Source organism: Cricetulus griseus (assembly GCF_003668045.3).
Source record: "Cricetulus griseus strain 17A/GY chromosome 1 unlocalized genomic scaffold, alternate assembly CriGri-PICRH-1.0 chr1_0, whole genome shotgun sequence".
NCBI lineage: Eukaryota > Metazoa > Chordata > Mammalia > Rodentia > Cricetidae > Cricetulus > Cricetulus griseus.
The window spans coordinates 194,842,836-194,852,168 of NW_023276806.1; the positions used below are offsets into that span (position 1 = coordinate 194,842,836).

General features: G+C 40.7%; 1 pseudogene; it reads left to right on the plus strand.

The window, feature by feature from the left end:
* The first annotated feature begins 8,094 nt into the window (after window positions 1–8,094).
* Window positions 8,095–8,195, plus strand: LOC113832866 (annotated as a pseudogene).
* Window positions 8,196–9,333: the final 1,138 nt, after the last annotated feature.

The following is a 9,333-nucleotide window of genomic DNA, read 5'->3' on the forward strand; positions in this document are numbered from 1 at the left end:
CTCATCAGCCACTGGATGAGGACTCTAGAATAGCATAGAGAGTATTCATCAATCTCATTCTAGGGGAAGGGTTTCTAGGCCAACTTCTCCTCCACTGCCCAGATTGTCAGATCGTGTCATCCTTATAGGTCTCTGAAGATCTACCTAGTTCCAGATCTCTTCTCGGACCTATAGTGACTCCCTCTGATATGGTATCTCTCATCCTGCTCTCTCTCCTCTATTCTTCCCCCAACTCAATATATCTGCTCCTCCATTTCTTCTCCTCTACTCTTCATCTTGTGCTCTTATTGTGGCAGCACCCACTTCCCTACCCTCATGCTCTCAATTAGCTCGGGAGTTCATGCCATTTCCCATTCCTGGGGTCCATTTATCCCTTAGAGTCATTCATGATTTCTAGTTTCCTTGGGGTAGAGGATTATAGGCTGGTAAACCTTTGCTCTATGTCTAAAAATCATATATGAGTGAGTACATACCATGTTTGTCTTTTTGTGATTGGGTTACCTCACTCAGGATGGTTTCTTCTAGTTCCATCCATTTGCCTGCGAATTTCAAGATTCCATTGCTTTTTTCTGCTGAGTAGTACTCCATTGTATAAATGTACCACATTTTCTCTTTCCATTCTTCAGTTGAGGGGCATCTAGGTTGTTTCCAGGTTCTGGCTATTACAAACAATGCTGCTATGAACATGGTTGAACATATGTCCTTGTTGTATGGACAAGCAGTATTTGGGTATATACCCAAGAGAGGAATGGCTGGATCTTGAGGTAGATTGATTCCCATTTTTCTGAGCAACCGCCATACTGATTTCCAAAGTGGTCTTACAAGTTCACACTCCCACCAGCAATGGAGGAGTGTTCCTTCTTCTCCACAACCTCTCCAGCATAGGTTGTCATTGGTATTTTTGATTTTAGCCATTCTGACAGGTGTGAGGTGGTATCTCAGAGTTGTTTTGAGTTGCATTTCTCTGATGGCCAAGGATTTTGAGCACTTTCTTAAGTGTCTTTCAGCCATTTCAGATTCCTCTGTTGAAAAATCTCTGTTTAGTTCTGCACCCCACTTTTTAATTTCATTGTATGGTGTTTTGGTGGCTAGCTTCTTGAGCTCCTTGTATATTTTGGAAATCAGTCCTCTGTCAGATGTGGGGCTGGTGAAGATTTTTTCCCATTCTGTGGGTGGTCGTTTTGTCTTACTGACTGTGTCCTTTGCCTTACAGAAGCTTCTCAGTTTCAAGAGGTCCCATTTATTAATTGCAGACCTCAGTGTCTGTGCTTCTGGCGTGATGTTCAGGAATCGTTCTCCTGTGCCAATTTGTTCAAGGGTTGTTCCCACTTTCTCTTCTAAAAGATTCAGTGTGGCTGGGTTTATGGAGAGATCTTTGATCCATTTGCACTTAAGTTTCGTGCATGGTGACAAGTATGGATCTATCTGCAATTTTCTGCATGTTCGAATCCAATTGTGCCAGCACCATTTGTTGAAGATGCTATCTTTTTTCCATTGTATGGATTTAGCACCTTTGTCAAAAATAAGGTGTTCGTAGGTGCGTGGGTTAATATCTGGGTCTTCAATTCGATTCCATTGGTCTATCTGTCTATTCTTGTGCCAATACCAAGCTGTTTTCAGAACTATGGCTCTATAGTAGACCTTGAAGTCAGGGATGGTGATGCCTCCAGAGGATCTTTTATTGTAAAGAGTTGTTTTGGCTATCCTAGGTTTTTTATTTTTCCATATAAAGTTGAGTATTGTTCTTTCAATGTCTGTGAAAAACTGTGTTGGGATTTTGATGGGGATTGCATTAAATCTGTAGATTGCTTTTGGTAGAATTGCCATTTTTACTATGTTAATTCTGCCTATCCAAGAGCACGGGAGATCTTTCCACTTTCTGGTATCTTCTTTAATTTCTTTCTTTAAAGTCTCAAAGTTCTTATTGTACAGGTCTTTCACTTTTTTGGTTAGTGTTACCCCCAGATATTTAATGTTGCTTGTGGATATTGTGAAAGGTGATGTTTCCATGATTTCTTTCTCATTGAGTTTATCATCTGTATACAGTAGGGCTACAGATTTATTTAAGTTAATTTTGTATCCTGCTACCTTGCTGAAGGTGTTTATCAGCTGTAGGAGTTTCCTGGTAGAGTTTTTCGGGTCACTTATGTAGACTATCATGTCATCTGCAAATAGTGAAAGTTTGACTTCGTCCTTTCCAATTTGTATCCCTTTGATATCCTGATCTTGTCTTATTGCTCTAGCTAGAACTTCAAGAACAATATTGAAGAGATATGGAGAGAGTGGACATCCTTGTCTTGTTCCTGATTTTAGAGGAAATGCTTTGAGTTTCTCTCCATTTAGTTTGATGTTGGCTATTGGTTTGGTGTATATCGCATTTATCATGTTTAGATATGTTCCTGTTATTCCTGTTCTCTCCAAGATCTTTATCATGAAGGGATGTTGGATTTTGTCAAAGGCCTTTTCAGCATCTAGTGAGATGATCATGTGGTTTTTCTTTTTCAGTTTGTTTATATGGTGGATTACATTGATGGTTTTTCGTATATTGAACCATCCTTGCATCCCTGGGATGAAGCCCACTTGATCGTGGTGGATGATTTTTCTGATATGTTCTTGGATTCGATTAGCCAATATTTTATTGAGTATTTTAGCATCAATGTTCATGAGAGATATTGGTCTGTAGTTCTCTTTCTTATTCTTATCTTTGTGTGGCTTGGGTATCAAAGTGATTGTAGCCTCATAGAAGGAGTTTGGCAATATCCCATCTGCTTCTATTGTGCGGAACAGTTTGAGGAGTATTGGTATCAGCTCTTGTTTGAATTTCTGGTAGAATTCTGCAGTGAAGCCATCTGGTCCTGGGCTTTTTTTGGTTGGGAGGCTTTTGATGACTGCTTCTATTTCATTAGGGGTTATGGGTCGATTTAAATTGTTTATCTGATCTTGATTTAATTTTGGTAAGTGATATTTATCCAGGAAACTGTCCATTTCCATTAGATTTTCGAATTTTGTGGAGTACAGATTTTCAAAGTATGACCTAAAGATTCTCTGGATTTCCACAGTGTCCGTTGTTATATCCCCCTTTTCGTTTCTGATTTTGTTAATTAGTGTGCTCTCTCTCTGCCTTTTGGTTAGTTTGGCTAGAGGTTTGTCTATCTTGTTGATCTTCTCAAAGAACCAACTCTTTGTTTCATTGATTCTTTGTAATGTTTTCCTAGTTTCTACTTTATTGATTTCAGCTCTCAGGTTGATTATTTCCTGGCGTCTACTCCTCCTTGGTGAGTTTGCTTCTTTTTGCTCTAGTGTTTTCAGTTGTTCTGTCAGTTCTCTAATGTGACTTTTTTCTAGTTTCTTCATGTGGGCACTTAGTGCTATGAACTTCCCTCTTAGGACTGCTTTCAGAGTGTCCCATAAGTTTGGGTATGTTGTGTCTGCATTTTCATTAGAATCTAGGAAGTCTTTAATTTGTTTTTTTATTTCTTCCTCAACCCAGGAATGGTGCAATTGGGTGTTATTCATTTTCCAAAAGTTTGCAGGTTTCCTGCCATTTGTATTGTTGCTGAATTCTAGCTTTAATGCATGGTGGTCTGATAAGATACAGGGGGTTATTTCAATTCTTTTGTAATTGTGGAGGTTTGCTTTGTTGCCTACTATGTGGTCAATTTTGGAGAAGGTGCCATGTGGTGCTGAGAAGAAGGTATATTCTTTTGAGTTTGGATGGAATGCTCTATAGATATCCGTTAACCCCAGTTGGGCCATGACTTCTTTCAGATCCTCTGTTTCTTTGTTAAGTTTTTGTCTGGTGGTCCTGTCTAGTGGTGTAAGGGGGGTGTTGAAGTCTCCTACTATAAGTGTGTGTGGTTTTATGTGTGGTTTGAGCTTTAGTAATGTTTCTTTCACAAATGTGGGTGCCTTCGTATTTGGAGCATAGATGTTCAGGATTGAGATTTCATCTTGATGGACTTTTCCTGTGATGAGTATGAAATGCCCTTCTTCATCTCTTTTGATTGATTTTAGTTTAAAGTCCATTTTGTTAGATATTAGGATTGCTACACCTGCTTGTTTCTTGAGGCCATTTGATTGGAAAATCTTTTCCCATCCTTTTACTCTGAGGTATCGCCTGTCTTTGAAGTTGAGGTGTGTTTCTTGTAAACAGCAGAAAGATGGATTCTGTCTTCGTATCCATTCTGTTAGCCTATATCTTTTTACGGGTAAGTTAAGGCCATTGACATTTAGGGATATTAATGTCCATTGTTCGTTGGTTCTTGCTTGGTTTGCATTTATTGTTGTTGGTGTCATTGTGTGTGGATTTTGCTCTCCTGCTTCTTTTTGTGTTTGGCAATATTAGATTATCTATTGCCTGTGTTTTTGTGCATGTAGTTATGTTCCTTGAGTTGGAGTTTTCCTTCCAGAACCTTCTGTAGAGCTGGATTTGTGGATATGTATTGTTTAAATCTGTTTTTGTCATGGAAAATCTTGTTTTCTCCATCTATAGTGATTGAAAGTTTTGCTGGGTACAGTAGTCTGGGTTGACATCCATGCTCCCTTAGTGCTTGTAGTGTATCTATCCAAGACCTTCTGGCTTTCATAGTTTCCATTGAGAAGTCGGGTGTGATTCTGATTGGTTTGCCTTTATATGTTACTTGGCCTTTTTCCTTTGCAGCTCTTAATATTTTTTCTTTATTCTGTAGATTTGGAGTTTTGATTATTATGTGTCGGGGGGACTTCTTTTTGTGGTCCAGTCTGTTTGGTGTCCTATAAGCTTCTTGTACTTTCATAGGCATATCTTTCTGTAGGTTGGGGAAGTTTTCTTCTATGATTTTGTTGAATATGTTTTCTGTACCTTTGAGCAGTGTTTCTTCACCTTCTTCTACACCTATTATTCTTAGGTTTGGTCTTTTCACGGTGTCCCATATTTCCTGGATATTTTGTGTTAGGGATTTGTTGGTCTTGAGGTTTTCTTTGGTTGATGAATGTATATCCTCTAGCGAGTCTTCAATAGCTGAGATTCTCTCTTCTGTCTCTTGAATTCTATTAGTTATACTCACATCTTTAGATCCTGCTCGTTTATCCAACCTTTCCATTTCCAGCATCGTTTCATTCTGTGTTTTCTTTAATGTGTCTAATTCAGCTTTCATGTTTTGAACTGTTTCAAGAGCTTCCTTCACTTGTTTGGTTGTTTTATCTTGGGTTTCTTTAGCTTCTTTAAGAGATTTGTTTATTTCTTGAATATTTTGGTTTGTCTTTTCCTCCATATCGTGTAATTTTTTGCTTACTTTTTCTTCTATTTCTTTAAGGGATTTTCTTGTTTCCTCTTTGAAGGTCTCTATCATCTTGCTCAGATAATTTTTGAGGTCCATCTCTTCTTCATGCACTGTGTTGGGCTTTTCAGATCTTGCTGGAGTGGAGTCCCTAGATTCTGGTGGTGTCATATTGGTCTTTCTGTTGTTGAGCGGGTTCTTATTCTGTCTTCTTCCCATATCTTTTTCCAGTGAGTGCAGGTAGGATCTCTCTATCTCCTCTTGTTACCCTGTAGTGTGTGTGGGCCAGGAATTCAATGTCCGGAGCTCTGGATGGTTTTGCCTCTCCTCGTAGCCTCCTCACTCTGATGGCGTTAGGCCTCTTGGTGGATCGGTCGCCGGGAATGGAATGAAGAGTGGCCTGTACCCAGTTTCGGGGAGCTCCTCCCTTCCTGGACGTGTCTGTTTCAAGCAGGGACGAGCCTGGAGGGATCTGGGTGGATGGCGCTTAGGACAAGAATTGGGTAAAAGCAGGGGGTGGCTCACCTGGTCTGCGGTGAGTCCACGGAAAGGGAAGGAAGAGTGTCCTGAACCAAGCCGGATTCAGGAAGCTCCACCCTGCCTGGGCGTGTCTGTTTCAAGCAGGGACGAGCCTGGAGGGATCTGGGTGGATGGCGCTTAGGACCAGAATTGGGTAAAAGCAGGGGGTGGCTCACCTGTTCTGCGGTGAGTCCACGGAAAAGGTACAAAGCGATTTTTTAAAAATAGGTTAATTAATCAATGAATAAGGAACTAGTGAATAGCTCACTTGGTAAAGTGCTTGCCACGCAATCATGAGAGCCTGAGCTTGATGCCCACATAAGAAGCCAAGCACGGTAAGGGGTTGCTCATGGACTCCAGACTGATAGCTGGGAAACCAACATAGGACTGTTCCAGACCCCCTGAACAAGGATGTCAGTTAGGAGGCCTGGGCAATCTATGGGGCCTCTGGTAGTGGATCAGTATTTATCGCTAGTACAGGAATGGACTTTGGGAACCCATTCCACATAGAGGGATACTCTCTCAGCCTAGACACACAGGGGAGGGCCTAGGCTCTGCTCCAAATGATATGACAGATTTTTGAAGACCCTCATGGAAGGCCTCATCCTTCCTGGAGAGCAGAAAGGGGATGGGATAAGGAGTTGGTGGGGGGCAGGGGATGAGGGGAGGGAGAGGAAACTGGGATTGACATGTAAAACAAGCTTGGTTTTTTTTTTTTTTTTTTTTTGGTATTTTGAGACAGGATTTCTCTGTGTAGCTTTGGAGCCTGTCCTGGAACTAGCTCTTGTAGACCAGGCTGGTCTCGAACTCACAGAGATGCTCCTGCCTCTGCCTCCCGAGTGCTGGGATTAAAGCTGTGCACCACCACCGCCTGGTGCTTGTTTCTAATTTAAAATAAATAAAATGAAGAGAGAAAAAAAAAGAAGAAGAAGCCGAGAATGGTGGCTCATTAGTGTAATCCCAGTACTAGAGGTAAAGACAGGTAAACCCCAGAGCTGGCCGGACAGCCAGCCCCTACCTTAATTTCCAGTTTCAGGCCAGAGAGAAGCCCACCCCTACCTCTTTCTGATGGTTCATATCGTATTATGATGGAGGAGGGGCTAGTTAAAAAGTTTGCATTTCTTTGTTGGGTGTATACATTAGCCTACTGTTGCTATGGAACATAGAACTGCACATGCACGGGGGCCATATGAAGCTACATGTGTGCTCTGGTGGCCATGGATAGGGCAGAGGTAGTAGAGCTGCCTAATTTTATTAGGGCTCCAATCTGAAAAGTTATAAAAAAGATATGGTTACTAATCATTTCCCTTGAGTATATGAACCTAATCTTTTGAAATGTATTTTGAAGAGCAATCTGAAAAAGAAATTATCTAAGTAGGCTACTCCTTGAAAAAAAATCTGGATAGAGATAAGCACAAATATTAAGCTCTTAAGTTATTTGCTATAGTACTTTTTATAACAAGGAAAATTTAGAAATAATCTCTATGTCGAAATGAAGGATTCATTTTTAAAAATTATAGTCCAGCCACATAATGGAACAGTATGTGGTCACTAAAGATAATGTTTAGGGTCCCCACCTGTTGAAGTCAAAATTCACATAATACAAAATTAACTATTTTAAAGTGTGCCACCTGACAGCATTTAGCACATTCATAATTTGTGCAAGTAATACCTCAATCTACTCTGAACATAGTTTCATCAATTTAAAAGGGAACCCCTATCCATTAAACAGATACTGCCTATTCCCTTCCTCTAGCCCCTAATTCTTACCTGTTTGCTTTCTATCTTAGTGAGTTCATCTGCTCTCGGTAACTCATGGAAACCATGTACTATGCCTGGCTTCTTTCACTTATCTAAGCATTTTTGGGGATATATTCATTTTGTTGCTTGTATGAATATACTACCTTAGCTTTTCCTCCTGTCCCATTTGACAGGTTATTGTGTAGAATTAGCTGCTCTCCCTCAGCGTCTACCAGCAAATTTGAACTCTTCCCAGTGTGCTGCTCAACAAAGGCTCTCCTGTCACAGAGCTCTCCCTCCACACTTTCTAGGAATGAAAGTGGTATCGGGGAACCATAACAACGACTCTTTGTATGTGTGACATTAAGAAAAAGTTGCTGGAAAAATATAGCCCCTATTAGTGGTTATTGTCTCTCAGCAGTGCTATTAGAGGTCATTTTAATTTTCCTACTTTTGCTTATTTGTGTTTTATTCAATAAATATGTATTGATTTTGAAATGAGGAAACGTTATTTAAAAGCAGATCACCATGTTGAAATATTGATTGGGAATGATCTCTTTCTTAAAAACCTACTAAAGTGCTCACTTCAGCAGCACATGCTCCAAGTTAGAATGATAAAGATTTGCATGGCCCTTGTGCAGAGATGACATGCAAATTTGTAGACTGTTCCATATTTTTGAACATACTAAAATAATACAGAGTAAAGGAATTTAAAGATATAAAGTAAAAGGCGTGGGGATGAAGAGATGGCTCAGCAATTACGTGAACATACTGCTCTTCCAGAGAACCTGGTTTGGTTCCCAGAATCTACATTGGGGTGCTCCCGACCACCTCTAAGTCCAGCTCCAGCATCCTCTCTGGCCTCTGTGAGCACTGCATTCATGTGTACCCCCCCAACACACACACACACACACACACACACACACACACACACACACACACACACACACACAATTAAAAACAAAAACAAATAATTTAAAATGGAACTTAGAATACCAAAAGAATAGGAAATGAAGCAAGAATAAACAGATTTTAAGACATTTTTAGAAAATGGCAGGAAGCTGGAGTTGTGATAGACAATTAGCAGAGAAGACTAGCCCGGTTTCCTCCAGTAGTGCAAGAGCTGTTCCTTCTCCACAGAGCCTGGAAAGCTTTGAATGAAAAATAATGTTAACCCTATGAGTCTTCACCTCACTTAAATTATAAATCAAATGTGATAATAGGGTAAAGACACTTTCAGACATGCAGCCACTCTGGGAGCTGGAGGAACTGGTGCAGGAAGACCATGGAGGATGTGTGCTGCAAGAATGGGGAAGTAACCCAAAGGAAGAAGAGATGGGGTCATGAGAAAAGTCGACCTCACTCAAGAGAGCTGTGAGGGGCATTCCCAGCCGAGGGGATGATGCAAAAGCTTACGCAGGACAGGGCTCCTGGAGGCAGAGCTCCAAGAGAAAGTGGGGCTGGAGTGTTTGAGATATGAGGAGCCAACACTGTTCAACATTTGAGAGCTGGTGTGAAAACCATACAAAGGAGGTCATAGTGTGGTGCCAGGCTATTGAACTAGTCCCAAGAGTGCAACCTCAAATTTACAATGGAACCACCAGTGCTGAAATCCCAGGTCACCAAAAGGAAGCCCAGATGTTCTTGGTACTTTTAAGACATCGTGAGAAAGATAACAGTCCAGGATCCTGACAACAGGCCAGTTTCAATTGGCACAGTGCTGAATGTCCTTCTGTCTTAATTTGTATATAGCTGGAAGAAACTTTTCTGTTCTTTTGTCCCTCCCTTATAAGGAAAGTGAGTTTGAGATGATGGA